This window comes from Rhipicephalus sanguineus, chromosome 7, assembly GCF_013339695.2.
Source record: "Rhipicephalus sanguineus isolate Rsan-2018 chromosome 7, BIME_Rsan_1.4, whole genome shotgun sequence".
NCBI lineage: Eukaryota > Metazoa > Arthropoda > Arachnida > Ixodida > Ixodidae > Rhipicephalus > Rhipicephalus sanguineus.
Window position 1 is genome coordinate 37,057,542 of NC_051182.1, and position 15,896 is coordinate 37,073,437.

The following is a 15,896-nucleotide window of genomic DNA, read 5'->3' on the forward strand; positions in this document are numbered from 1 at the left end:
AAGAAGTTATGTTGTTCGAGTGAGTCGTGTAGTGCGTTCGGTCCATATTGAAGAATCGAGTGATGACGCCGTGGGAGCACTGTTTTGAAGAGTGTCGCCGAACGACGGTTATCAGAGCTGGAGTTCGTTTGAGTGTTTCTTGGAAGAGAAATATTCGAGAAACGTTCGAAGAATTGTGGGCTGCACACGTTTGGTGAATATTCAAGGCCTTTAAGTGTTCTTGGATAGTTTCTAATGGATGAGATTGCATTTGTAGTGCGGTAAGTTTGTTCCCGTTGTTTTAAACACCATCTAAGTGATGTTGTGAGTTGTAATTGATACCTGCCGAGTGCGCAAGTTTGTGTGATGCTAGTACTGCCTTAACTGAGAATACACTTTGTTTCTGTTATCAACTCTTGGCTCTAACTCGGTCTTCGGACCACAGCCGGCGTTCGTTGGCGCACTAAAAGGACCTACATTTAAACTGTGCGCGCTTAACGTGGTGCGTTTTGGTGGGCCAATACGTCAGCCCTTGGAATCTGCCCGGCGACTGCCCGCCCATTAACGGGATCTGTAATTCAGTAACACTTTTCATTTCAAGTGAGTCAAACGGGCAGCATTCATGAGTATTGAGACCCACTCTACAAAACATTTCTACTCCTAGGGCAAACTGTTCATATATGTGGGGTAATCGGTACTTCTTATAACGACTTCAATGTTCAACCTGTAATGTGCAACTATAAAACGCGTTATCTACGGCTTGATTGGAGTAAGTGTTGCGCGTACGAACGCGACTGTCGAGGTGCTTCTCCGTGAACAGCTGACCGGTGCGCTGGCGCCAGAGCGGGCGCAAGGAGAGCTAGGCCCCAGACGCCGTTTCGGCGCCACGCAGCAAGCCGCACCTGTTTTTTATGTAGCGGCCGTGAAAGTAATGCAGTTTACTTACTGCATATTATGACTGTAAATGCTTCATGCGAGTGGAAGTATCCCCTCGTGATAGAGACGTGGAGGTAATGCAGTTTATTAACTGCAATGTCTTGCTTCTGTCTTGTAGAAATGTCCCTGGAGGATCCGCCTGAACTTTCAAGTGAAGCGGAAGGGGTTGGTCTCGGTACTCTGGATATTGTGCAATGGAGTCCTGGATGCAACATACCAGGTGATAACGTGTATACTAATTCCATGTGCTTCACTTCTTTTCAACAATGAACTGTTATAGATATCTATAAGTGGAATGGGTGCTCTGTATCGTCAGGGTTTTGATTTTAAGTTCGCAGATGCTTCATGTCACTGGACGTATCCGCTCATGTTACAGACGTGGAAGTAATGCAGTATATTTACAGAGCTGTCTTGCTCCTATTTTGCAGAAATGTCTTCAGAAAATGTGCCTCACATTTCAAGTGAAGCAGAAGTGGTTAGCCAAGCTACTCTGGACATTGTGCAAAGAAGTTCAGCGTGCAATATATCGGGTAAGAAGGCGCATGTTGATTGGGTGAACTTTGCTTTTTTTAACAATGAACTATAACAAGGGTCATTCCTCACCAACTGTCGAAATCATGGCGCTCGCCAAAAATCAATTTTAATCGAAAAATCTGAGAAAATTACACAGCTATAGACATTACTTCTACAGCATTCTTCCCAAATTTTTTTGCGGCAAAAATTTTTTGTGCACGTGATCATCATTTTAAATTCGCAAAATGGTTGGAAAGCAGGTACGAATAAAAATTCTCTGAGTCGACGGTGTCGTGCATTTTTTCAACGCTTGCTTTGGTGCGTCTTTCGAGCATAGTGCTTTCATTATAGGACTGTTTCTTATGGTAGCTTGAAGTTGTTCATTTTCTGGCGCGTAGGCAAAAGTGAGTAAATTTTAGCGTTTTGGGGAACGTTTCTACAAAAGACGATTGTCAATGATATGCATAAATTTCTTATTCAAACTCTTCATAAGACCTAATATTTCCTCATATTTTTTCTTCCCTGTGCGTGGCGCATACGCTCTAAAGTAAAATCCTAAACATGGCAAAAACGCAACTTCAGCCTATGCTGAGACGTCTAGTAGCACTCATTGTTGGGCTAGTTGGTGCATTGCATCAAGGAAATATATGCAGCCAAGAATGGAGGAACACAGGAAACGGTGAAGGAGACAGTAAAGCGGCTAGAACTACCAACTCTTTAATCACCGAAGCGAGGCTCAAATTGATGCACTCATGCGGTCACATGGTCATATCACAATCGCCTGCACATCGTTAGAAAAGCGAACAGGATCTAATCTGGCCCTTCACTGTTAACAGTGCAAATGTAAGCCGGTACTGAAGGAAATGAGAATTTTGGGCCGACGTCAACGAAAAATGGCACGTGAAATACTCAAGGCATTTCACATTACAAAGAAGGGCGAGGCGTGTTGCAGTAATAGCTCTGTGGCATTGCGCAGAATGGAACAAGATTTCCTGCAATCTTTTTTTATAATCTCCAGAAGCAAATAAGGATGCGAAGACGACAAACAGTAATGGCATGCCATGTTTTGTGTTATGCATGTTTGGTTAGTTCGGTCGATGTGAAGGCGATTGTGATACGACCATGTGACCGCATGAGTGTATATATTTGAGCCTCGCTTTGGTGATTAAAGAGTTGGTAGCTCTAGGCGCTTTCCTGTCTCCTTCACCGTTTCCTGTGTCAGTCCGTTCTTGGCCGGATATATTTCCTTCAGACGTATGTAGCACCATATAAGGTGTTGCAAGAAAAAATCGTTGGAAAAGCGCATACGAATGAGAATTACAGCAGCTTTCTTCACAGAAAGTTTAATCGAAGTAATTAATTTAGTGGAGAAAACAATTTTTGAAGTTTAGTCCCATTATGATGATGATGATGATGCAAACTTTATTGGGGTCCAGAGAAGACGCAGGGGAGACCCCGCGCCACCCATTATCCCATTATCGCAAAATTTTGCTGGGGGGCAATAGAAGCCAACTGGATTTGCTGCATAAAAAAGAGTTGTAGTGTACTTGCACTAAATGGTTTTAAGTTCTTTTTATTAGAGCTTTATTTTGTATGGTCGTAAATGCGTACATGACCATGAAATTGGCTTGCGTAGTTGCATAATGAAAAAAAAAACACTGCAGTGATTGTGCGCATGCAAAGCTGGGCCACTTGGAGTTCGTTGCTACAAACATAATGATTGTAAACAAAGAACACTGAAAAAGGTACACATGCTTAAAATCGCTCGGCTGCTTGTACTTTATTATAATGTCACTGTACAGCTAAGCTGATGCACCGTTGTCTTTTGAAACAGACTTAAGTTATGCAACGTACTTGCACTCGTGATACCAAGTGGTGCACTTGCAGTGTTACTTAAGGATGTGCATTCACACTACATCTGCTTAGGTCAAGCGACAGCTACTTTGAAGCTTCGAATGACTTGCAACGCTGCAGTTTATGTGCAGCGAATTTGTTGAAGTTTTATTGCGAAAGTGAAGTTTATTCATTCCAGTGATTGTTTTTAGCTATCACTGTCCATATAAAGCTATAGATATACACATGCTTTGCGAATTCCATGACGACGGGAAACTGAAGAGAGGAGCTTTTTGTAAAAAAATGGCTCAAAGCTTGCACTAATTTACGCAATGTTCGATACACAGCTAAGCTCATCGGCACCATGCTTATTTATTGCTGTATAAAGACACAGCATTTGCTTTAATGGGGCTTGAATTTCGCTGCTGCGATGTTGCACTTTTGCTTGAACTTGGCTTGGTGGACCCCGGCATAAAGTACTTTCGTGTTAAAAAAGCAATAATATTGTTAAGCTCCGAACTTACACCAGGGGTCTGAAACATACTGCCTGCAGCCTGCATAAGACTGTCTTCGTCCAGTATTTCTTTTTTTTTCATTTTCCTAATAAGTGTGTTCATGAGCTACACAGACGTGACAGCAGGTCTCAAGCATTCATTTCGTGACGCAATCTATTAGGCCATGACGCGTTGAAACATGGTCGTGGAACCAAAGCTCTTCATTCAACAATCAGCGTCGATTTCAGTCATTTTGAAGATAGGTATTGTGATTTCTCGAACCCTGACTCTAAATACCTTTAATAAGTTAGACACATATGTGCTATGAGGAAACCTCTCTTTCAAATGGCAACTATAGCTGTCATATTGTTCAAACGCACCCGCGGATCCCCTCCCCCGCTAGTTCACAATGCGCCTGCCTTTGCAGTACTCAATGTAGTGCCTGCGGCTCGCTGGCTAAGGTGAGATTGAGACACCTGCTTTACACAAACGCCCATCCTTAATATGTAAACTAAATTTGGTATTGAAATGAGATGCAATACTCTCGCCATAACTTTCTTTCGTAAACAACACTCCGACGACACTCTCCATTATTTGGAAGGATCCGACGGGATAAAAAAAAGTTTCTCTCCAAAAGAATCTAGCAGCAGACTGTTTTCAGTTCAACAGATCTGTACTATTTTTCATTACATTTGAGATGGGTCGCCAAAATGGCTTGGACGTTTCACGTAGAATGACCCAGATGTCACTGTTGTTTTTAAGTATACACCCATGGCCTCCGAGATGGCGGACGCGCGGCGGGTTTTTCTCCGGCCGTCCCAATCGCACGGAGAGAGCGTATTTCCCGAGGTGGGCGTGGCGCGCTCTTTTCTCCGCACCGCGGCGCTCTTACTTGGGATCGGAAACGCTGCCGCGCTGTTGGCGCAGCTTGCATGTGGCGAGGAAAAAAATGGTTTTGCGCTTTTATTAACCTCGCGCTGATTTGGAAACGTCTGGTCAAGGTGTACGAGAGGCCAAGTCAATGCCGGGGCCTACCGATTCTCAAATGGGCTTTTTTTTTTGCTATAGATTTGCGCCGCCTTTATTAGAGCATTTAAAAAAACGATGCCTCTGCAAGAGATCCGCATGTGCTAGAAACCTACTATACTTCGAAATTTGCGAGCTGTATAGTATGGGCACGCTAGCGAAGGGAAAAAAAAGAACCATGATGAGGCTGGGCGTGATGACGCCCGGGGCTCGCGCTCGCCCTGCCGCTAAAGACCGATCAGTCGTTGCCAGGCCTCCGTAAATTAAACGCGTTTTTCTTGCCGCCTATGTGTTCTCTGAGGGCTTTGGCCGACCACTGGCCCCGAGCCCACAGTAGATATGTTGATAATGTTGTAAGCTAGATTTAAGGCCTGCGACGGAAGCAGTCCGTTTGGAAGCAGTATCGCAAAAAGCAGGTATCGGTGCTTGCTTCCTTTGTGCATTTTTTTCCTTCGGTGTAACAACATATAGCGAAATGAACACACACGTACAGCAGCACTCAAATTTTCCATTAGGGACACTTTGTTTATATTTCCTTTATTAACAACTTGCAGGCACTTCCTTCTATACGGAATGCTTTACAGGCATCCCAAGCTTCTTTTTGCTATTCGACTTGCAGAAGGGTACTCAGCAGTATGCCATATTCCTGAAATTAAAGAGAAGACACAGGACCTCACAGCATTTTCTCTAGCAACAGCAACAACAACAACAACAACAACAACAACAAAGGCAGCACTGACAGTGTCAGTTATATAGCCGTAAGTAGTCTGCAACTTCAATTAATAAATCACTGCTATTGAATCGAAATTCATTTCCACTTCCACGCCAAAATTTTGTCTTCTTTACGTAGAACGCCAGCGACACAAGCACGCAAGATAAAAAACCGCACAAACGCCGCAGCATGAGCGCGTTACAAAGAAATAACGTCGAGCGCACGCTGGAGCGGAACGCTAACTGAGCCGACCAAACTCGGCATCAGCAATCGTCATGCTCTCTCCTCGCGATGTCGCCGGCGCCATCAAGTCTGGCGCGACAGCCGCGCTCGCATAGCGCACAATGCCTCGCACTCGCCCACGAGGCTTCCCCAGTTTCCCTTTCCAACTATGTACCTCCCGTCGCGCCGCAGGAGACAGGGAGGAGGTTGCAGGCGGTCGCCATACGTCTAGACCGTGGTCTAGACTGAAAGTCGCCGGTTCTGCGACGACCACGGACTGGTTACAGGCGCGTTTTGTTCATTTATGATCGATTGATTGATTTGGATGCAGTCGAGAGCACAGTAAATGAACACTGATATTGCCATTGTGCTACCAAAATGTAAGTAAAATCCGGATGACGAAAAAGGAGGCGATGACAACTCGGGCACTTTCACTGTGAACGACGTGTGGAGTAAATGCAGGTCGGCTAATCGAAGCCTTCAACAATATTCCGGCAAAATTACTTATCATCTTACTTCAGTGACATCGCCAGGGCACTCAGTTATCTAGAGCGTAACCGTGCTTCGGTTGACCAACTCATAAATATCCGTACGCGATCAAATAGTAAAACGATGTGTCACGAAAGGAGGACAATATGATTCAACGACGAAAATTAGCCCAGTTTTCACCCATACACGTCTCCAGAAAGGAAGAATGCTAGAACACCCCTGTATATTTCTCAAATCAAGGTATTTCGCGCCGAGACAAAACGGACCGTAATGAAAAAAAAAGGTAACACTACCACAGACGAATTGATACCTCCGTACAATAATTTATATCAGGAAAATTCAGCAGTTGCCGTGGTTTTCTGCGTAAATTGGACCAAAATAAATGCAGTAACAGAAAAAAAATACTTGCCTTCAGTGCATCCAGAAGATCCTGGCGGCAATGCTTGCTCGTACGCAGAAAAAAAAAAAACATACGCACGCTGCAATCCCGCGCGCTCTGCTTTCTGCCGCGGTTCTCCGCTGCCGCCGAAATCCCAAGTGAGTGCGCCATCCCGCGGTAGCCGGGCGCGCGACGCGACGTTCGTTTTATTTGCTGGGGAGCGCGGCGATTGGGACGGCCGGAAAGAAACCCGCCGCGCGCCCGTTATCTCGGAGGCCATGATACACCTCTTACTTGCAGGTGCAACCTCACGTGCAGCTCTGTTGGCCAGAATAAACGGTCTGGAACGACAGCTGACTATTTCGAAAGCTAAGATGAGGGCGAAAGAGCGGGAGCACAAGAAACTTATGCTGCACTTGTCGTCATACATAAATGAAGACCAGTTCGCCAGCTTGCATCGTTCACCAAGAGGCACAGTGTGGTCCAAGGAAACACTGATCAAGGCGCTGAAGATTCGCCTATCCTGTGGCTCAAGGGGCTATGATATGGTCAAGGAGCTCGGCCAGCCATTGCCATCACAGCGTACACTTCAGCGTCACATTGAGCACTGCAAGTTTCGTCCAGGGCTGCTGGTGGACATTATGGACTCTCTCGCTGTTAAGGTAATCGTAACAAATTTGTCCATTTTGCAGCGCTATGTAAGTTCCAGTATTTTAACTTTTTTTTGTCGTTTCTCTACTTACACTGACATGCCTCATAATGCAATCATGGCGTTTCCGAAAAATGGTTAGCATTTCATGGTTGTCTGAACGCAAGCTAGATAGCATAGGGTTGTCATTTTAGCTGCAACCCATCTAATAACAACCTAGGCCTTGCAGGACACTGCAATGCAGTCTAAGCTGTCAAACATCCACTTGATAGTTGTCTGATCATGACAGGATGCAAGGTAGTTTTGTGATGGGAAGCTTATAGTTTATAGTGTAAGGTAGCGCCAGGCAAGCGTGTTGTTATATAAAATAACAAAAGTGTTCATTGCACGTTTTGGTTGTTGCAAGTGTACCGAATCGGTGCGCTGCCCCAAAAGCACTATTCATCACTGATTGACTGAACATGTATTCTTGACAACGCTTCTGCGCATTGCACGCTCTCAGTGGTATCTTTCAATGACTCGTGTGTTTGTGTCATGATGAACAGTTATTTCATTACATTGGTCGACCTCATTCAAATGGATGCTTAGTTGAGAAGTGCTTCTATGGAGGTGACCCTAACGTTAATGGAATGATGACCTATTACTGTGGGGCTATTTAGGTTATGGCACATTATTGCAGCCTACTTGTGCGACGTAATGTACTTTAACACTTCTTTTATTTCCTGCACACATAACTTTCATGTTAGTTATTCGTATCTTCCAATCATGCGCAGGTAAACTGCATGACAGAGCACGAGCGCCATGCGTGCCTCATGATGGACGAGATGCAGATAACCTCAGGCCTCATATATGATCCTTCGGCTGACGCAGTATTGGGCGCACCTACGATTCCCTTGGCAGATGGCAGCCTCCCCGCAGACGCCTTGGCTACCCATGGCCTCGTATTTATGCTGGGTGGTGTTACTACTAGATGGAAGCAGGTCATTGGTTACCATTTGACTGCAAATTCTTTTCATGCAATCACCGTCAAGCAAGAACTCTTGAAAATGATAAGAGCATGTGAGGACATTGGCCTTAAAATAGATGCTGTTGTTTCAGATATGGGTGGTGGAAATCAGGCTCTGTGGAGGCTATTTCTTGTCGGAGTCGGCAAGCACTGTCGGCCAAATTGCAGTGCTACGCACCCCTGCGATTCGAATCGGAAGCTATGGTTTATAGCGGATGCCCCTCACCTGTTGAAAAATCTGCGCAATCACCTCACCAGGGGTCAAACTTTGTATCTTCCTGATGACATTGTTGTAAAAGCTGCTCTCTCCACAAATGCGGTTCTCATTGAACCAATAAAAAAACTCATTGAAATTGACAGTAAAGGAGACCTCAAATTGGCTCCGCACCTAAAAGAAACATGTGTTGACCCTGGTCATTACGAAAAAATGAAGGTGGGCCCTGCTTACAGCCTTTTCAATGTGGATACTGGGGCTGCACTGCGCATTCTTGTTGAGAAGGGCTTGCTAGAGAAGTCCGCGCTTACCACTGCATGGTTTATTGAAACTGTGGCCAAGTGGTTCCGCATTATGACATCACGAACAACCAAACTTGCCTTGAGCAAAGTTGTTGAGACAGAGAGGCAGGCCAGTATTGGCTTTCTCAAGGATTTTGTTGTTCTTTTTGAAGGGCTCTCTATCGGCAGTGTCAAAAATGCCCCATGGAAGCCTATACAGACAGGCGCTATTCTCAGTACACTGTCTGTACTTGAGCTGCAGGAGTACTTCCTTTCATTTTGCAAATTCCGGTTTCTGCTCCTTAGCAGATTTTGTCAAGATGCACTGGAAAATTTCTTCTCTACTCTTAGAGCTAAGCATCCGATTCCCAGGTTATATGAATTTAAGTGCGCGCTGCGTTCCGCAACCTTAGCACAGTTTCTACACGCTAGTGCTGATGGCAGCTACACTAAGGACGGTGGCTTTTTACTTGCTGGTTTGAGCTCAGACAATGAAGACAGCACCGGAGAAACAGTTTTAATTCCTCCTGACATTCATGACATGAACATGTTAGAGCACGAGTCATTTTTGTACTTCGCAGGGTATGTTGTTCACAGTGCTAAGAAGTTAGTGAAAAACTGTGATGCTTGTGTAAGCGCCATGACAGGGAACAACGAAGTTCCACGACTCACACAGCTGAAATCGTACAAAGAAAAGTAAGCTCTGTGTGTTGCTTCTGAAGCAGTTGTCGAAGTTCTAAAAGTAGCGGAGTCTCACTTTCAAAAAAATAAAGAGCAGCATATCCATAACCATGTACCTGTATCAGCCACCAAAATTGCTGTTAAAAATGCGATATCGTGTAACACCTTGTTTCCACACTGTCATAATGTATTGGAGGCTATTCTCTCCGTGTTCTTTTCCGCAAGGATGCACATACAAGTAAGAAAGGAGACACTGGCTCGAAGCGTGCAAATCGACAAGAAATGCGGAAGTAAGAGTGTAGGAATGAGAGCTGCTGTGGCCAACCTTCCTTAAAAAATAGCAGTGTAGAAAGTGCCCTTGCAGCCGATGTGGTGTGCGTGGCAGGAGAGCTGCTTGGAGAATGCATTTTTGTTCTATCTAGCTGCCTGCGCACCTTAAATAGCCTTGTAAGAATTGTTCCATCTTGTACATTGTGCGTGCTTAGAAACTGAATAACCAAGAGCCATACTGTCCAAGTTCCTTAATGCTGTCCTTGTCAACTTGTTGACAACTTCCTGAATAGATTTATATTCCTTAAAAAAATGTTGTCCTACCTAGATTTACAGCACTACCCCACGTGTACCATGTCATTCCATTAAGAGCAAGTATAAGGACTAAAGCGCATCCTGTTTTTGTATGTGATTGCTGCATTTTTCATTGTTTTAGAACATGCTTCCGGCACGGGACAACTCTGAAGGTATCGTTCAGTAGCTTACAATGTAACATGACAGCAAGCCACATATATGAGCGCAATAGAAATAACCTGTGCCTTTCCATTTTGTCCCATGGATGCAGTCATGTACAATGCGAGATTTTTTCGTGCAGTGTTTTCATGTACTCATTGCATTCTCTTCAAAACACACATATCAACACACTGCTGAATTTACCTTCCTGTAATCTCACACGCCGAATGAATGAGAGGCAGCTTAGGAACATCTCTTTACACAAGGTAATGTTTCATTTTGTATACCCCATGGGGACATTACCATCACTTGTGCAAATCGTAAGTACAAAGTGTTCATTGAATACTTGTTAAAACAATCTAGTTACTCCTCCAAGCAATGGTGAACGTGCCTGCCGCTTACCTGTTATGCCTCTCAGTGTTACAATGCAACTTCCTGTCAGTTTGGAAATATCAAAGTTTTTTTTTCCAAACGTTACTTCACCATACTGTTCTCTAGTCACACGCACAACATGGCAACAACCGATCTGCAATTTACATACACGGTTGAACAGTGTTCCTGCCATGCAGACACTCGTGTATAAGTTTGTGGAAATTGTTACTACAGCGTGTTACTATGCATTTACCCGTCTGTCACCTGTCTGATTCAAATCACACAGGTCACTTTTTCAAGCATTACTGAATGCGCCTTTCACTAGTACGTCATGTGACATCACAAACTAGTGTAATACCTCTGTGGATGTAGTGTGCATTGTTTAACTTTCATGATGTCATGCAGAGATTTGTATGGAAGTCTGCAGAAATGGTTAGTGCAATGCGCTACTGTGTCATCACCTGTGTTTTTGAAAACACACATATTATTGATCCAAAAGTTACTCAGTGCATGTTGCTGTAATATACCACACGTAAATGGCAAGCTGCAGTGGAAATCGGTTTGCATGTCGGATACAATGTTCACCTTTGTTCATACCATGAAGACATTCGTGTCTGTGTAAATTGTCAGCACAGTGTGTTGCTAGGCCATTCCCTGTATGTTTCAAAGGACGCGTGTTCATGTTGGAAAAAAATGTCACGGCGAGTCTCCCTCTGGTACCTCTTGTTCAGGCAATCATCAAGCAGTGTTCTGCATTGAATGTCACATGCTGCAATTTTCTTCATAGTTTTATTGTTCACTGACAAATGAAGTGTCTTGGTGCGGTTTGCGTTTGATTGCAATGGCTCAGTACATGCTTGTTTATTCATAGGTGGCTGCTTCGAAAATGTTGCCAAAGATTGTAACGTAGTAACAAGAATAAATATTTGTTGTAAACATTGTGCCTTCTTATGTTCCTTTTAACATTCCAGTGCCCTGATTTACATAGGATGTTCAAATAGGGCTGCTCTACGTAGCTCAGTGCATATATTGATGCAGCAACGGCCAATTTTTGTCCTTTGCAGTACGAACGCCTCTTCCAGGGATCTTGTGATGATGCTTTCTTGCGTCCCCTCAATCGGATGTGCACTTCCACATTTAATAATTTCATAACCATTCATTCTATAGTTGTATACGTGTATCAGTTATCCCTACCAGTTACATGTGTCGCCTAAGGTTCCTATTTAAGCAACTTTGTTTTATCTTGGGGCCTTAGCCATACCCAGCTGCAGTTTTCCTTCTCAATTTCAACCACAATGGCCACATTAACCACTTCGTCTGTCGTCTCTAGCTGTCTCTTAACGTTACAGTAACATTTTTCGCTTCATCGTTCTTCGGGGGCTGCTCAACTACTTGTCAATCTTTTGGTTTGCTTCGAAATTGGCCCCACATGTTACCACTGCTACATTGAACTGTGAATATCAAGGGAAGCAGCTGAACACTGCACAGCTACCTTAACTATAAACCAAAAAAGTGGACATATACCTATATAGCAAGAGGTTTAGCTGTGGGCTGTCTCTGCCATTATATTCGCTAAATGGTTATAAGTGCTCAAGAAATTGCACTGGAATGCTAGATATCAATGTTCCACTGCGAACACTGTTGAATGAACTGCCTAACTGATCGTGCGTTCTACAGGTTGGGAATTTTTCTTAAGCGGGAACACTTATAATCCATTGTTTACATTAGCTTGCCATTTGCAGGCGAGCGTTGCTGTCTCTTAAAGCAGGCTTTTGAAGCCCAATTACATGGGCAGCTTCAATGAATGTGAATGAATGAAAAACTTTATTAGTCAGCTTTTTGGCGCCTGCGCCGAAAGTAAATGGTCCTCTCTTCTCTGAATATAATATTCGTCTCTTGCCATGTGGCCCCTGGTAACGAGCCGCAGCTGGTCTTCCTAAGGTCCCTAGTAAAACAAGTAGGGACCTTAGGTCTTCTAGGGCGGGGCTGGGCAGCAAGATCTAAGGTCTCTATATGAAATAAGGAACCTTGGCAAGATCCTTCCATCGCTCTCTAAGGGGTGGCACAGGGTGGGGGGTGGGGGTGCATGCTTCCGTAGGTGAGGGCGAAGTGCTGGTCGGTGCTTCTTGCTGAAATTACATTCTATCATGTGTTGTAGTGTTCCTGGTTCTTGGCAGACGGGGCATTCCTGCCCGTACTGGCTCGGGTGCACTGTGTAAGTATTCGGGTGTGCGGGAATGTAGCTACTCTAGCCACTCTGTAGCACGAGTTCAAAATGACAACAGAGAAGCGCTAGTGGTCGCGCCAGCATTTTGTTAACATGCTGAAAGACCAATGCAACAGCGACTCTGCTGGAAAGGGCACGCTCACTATCACGCTCTTTTATTGCCAATCGTTTAGTATTCCAACACATTTCTGTTACCTGCCGCTGATGGTGGGGCGACGACATCGTCGCAACGTTCATCACTACGGGACACCCCACTGGTAGTAGAACCCTCACTTGTCGTTAAGTTGCGTGCACCCGCATTCCGGTGCCGCGGTCTCTTCCGTAGTCACCCAGATAATATAACGTGCACTACGATTACCTGGCATCATGATTGCAAAAATGGACGTATTCTTCCAGAAGAAAGTGTCACCGCAGTGCTGCTAGTCAAGCGTTCGTTCCAGTCTGGCCGCGGTTTTTCCCTGTGTGCGCACAAGCGGCTATGATCACTCGTCCCAACGTCACAACAAGGTGCTGCCCTGTGGTCAGTCGGGATCACAGGATCCAGCAAGAAGCACGTTAATTGTGCCACATCATATGCACGAGCAAATCACATTCGGAGAACTGGACGAACTACGACGCACGATGCGAGACGCCATGGCTAACGGTGTGAAATAAAGAACTTGCACAGCGTTGCCAGTTGAGTAACACACAACGCGCTTCTTCTTATGTTGCACCGATTATATTCAACTAAGTAACATTTCATTCTACGTCTCATTTACTTCTCATTTGCTATAATTGTTTCTATCCGCCATAATAACTGAACGCAAACATTCCCTTTTTTATGCACGTTTTGACCCTTCTTGGGGGCGCTCCAGGCAAATAAGCGAGGAGGAAAAGGAACGGTGTCGCTACCTTGAAAACTTGTTTTATCTAGGGACCTTAGTAAACAGCGGCCGCTAGCAAGCGAACGCTCGGGGCGTTGGCTCGGGCGAGCGCAAGCAAACGCTGTTGCTGTAAATGAGCAGCCGTACACTTGCTTACGAGGTAGAAAAGGTGCGGGTTTTCTGTTGCGTTGGCTCTATCAGTGAGTGCTTAATGTGATTGAACATTTCACAGAAGTCGCACATTCACTTCGTTCACTTCAAGCAGTACGACTTCAAGGTAGAGCGCAAGGTGCTGCGAGCGACAGCCGTGCCGACCATATTTTCATCTTTTCCAGCTTACAAGCTAGCCGCGTCTTCATTGAAAGGTAGACCACTTGTTCGTGTTTTGCCTACTCCTTCCATATCGAACAGCAAACAATATTGACTAGACGAGTGCCAAAGCTCAAGAAAAGAAGTTGTCAATGCCTTGGGTGCAGAAGTTGCTGAAGCAGAAAGCGTGGAGAGTGGAATGAAGTCGATCGCGGAAGGATTCTCTGGACTGGACGGCCGCCTACACAGCCCTGCCGTGGAAGACTGCGTTAAAACGCGAGAGTTAAAACCCAATGAACCTCCAGTTCGGTGTGCAGCTCTGTGTGTCTTTCTGCCATTTCTTTTTTTCGTTTTTCAATCTGCGCTGTTTCTTCAGGAGGTGAGTACGCGGCAACTCGCCCAATTTGCCATTTTGCTACAATATGTAAGCAAGACGTTTGTATTTACTGTGTTTCAATAATGTAGTTCAACGGTAAGAACTCATGTTTGAATCGGGTGTCATTTAAAAATGGCACTTATTGGTGCAATGCGAAGCAGATATACACCAGATTTAGCAACTATATACGTGGGAGATATTCCATGTCACGCTAGTTTATCTTGAAGAGCAGAAAGTAATCCCGCATCTCTAAAAAAGCCCCCGCAATGAGGAAGTCGTCCACAGAGTAACAAAAGCTAGAGCATTCAAACGACAGAGAACATCATCGAACAGCAGTGGACCACCTTTTTTCCCAGTAGAAGAAAAAAAAAAGAACGATTGTTCAATAAAGTTTTACATTCATCCATCTATCTTTTGGCAGCATCGCTGTGCAGCACTCTTATTGGTGTATCTTCATAGGAGCATGCACTTCTCGCGTATAGTAGCAATAACCGCAAAGGAAACCATACTGATACGTCATCTGGCGTGTCTTGCTCATAAATAGCCGAAATGCAATCACAGGTCAACGTAAGGCGACTGTAATGAACACTAAAACGAATGCACGCAGCCGGCTGGCCGCCTGTGCGAGCGGGTTTTCTTTACCGTTGTGCAGCGCTGCGGCGGCGGGAGCAAGAACTAGCGCTGTCACCGGCGCAAAAGAGCGTTCGGCAGGCCGCACCTCTTTTTTATTTAGCGGCCGTGCCTGAGGTGATTACGAACGCACGTAGGAAGCGTTCGTTGAAAGAGGCGCCCAAAAGGGAGACACTTGAGCGCGTCGATTTGTCCAGCTTTACGCCTTTAAAATTACTACGCGGTGGACTCTCGGCGCAAGAAATGCATTCGCATTTCCTCACGATTCCCTTCGGGGAGGTGGGGGCATTTGTTTCATCGCCATAATTGGTGCCATGTAGTATATTCCGTTCATCAGAACTAGTTTTCATCAAATATATAAGGAATTATGGATAAAACACTGGGTTTCTGTTACATACACTACAGGGAAAACAATAAACGTAATGTTTTATGTGTTCTGCTTTCTTATCATCGACGCGTTCCCATACAAAAAGAAAGCAGCAGTTCATCAAGTTGCCAAGTGAACTGAGCTTGTTAGGCGTGGTATGCAGACATATTTTAGTGAGCTCACTAGCGTGTAACAAAATACAAAGGACTCAGCTCCGCAAAAAGAACGCTAAAGTGAGAGACCGTGAGTTTCATTAACTTTACTCCGGCTCTTTGAGCTAGATGTGCGGTGGTTCAAGTGAGAACGAAAGGCAGAGAGAGAAACAGAGAAGAATGTAGCACATGCTAGTTAATGTACAAGACGAGACACAATGTCCCGACAGTTGGCCTCTTAAGCACCTTGTTTTCAGGCAACACACTCGCGCTGCATCGAAAGTAGAGCACAGAAAACATGGCTTGGTTGGAAGTGCAGTCGTAGTTGTCGCATGTAGATGGAGGCCACATGTAGAGACCCACGGGTATGTGCAATCTAGGCGGATGTTAAACAACACCAGATGATCGAAGATAATCATATCGTGATATTGGCACACAAACCCCACATACTGTCGTTATTATT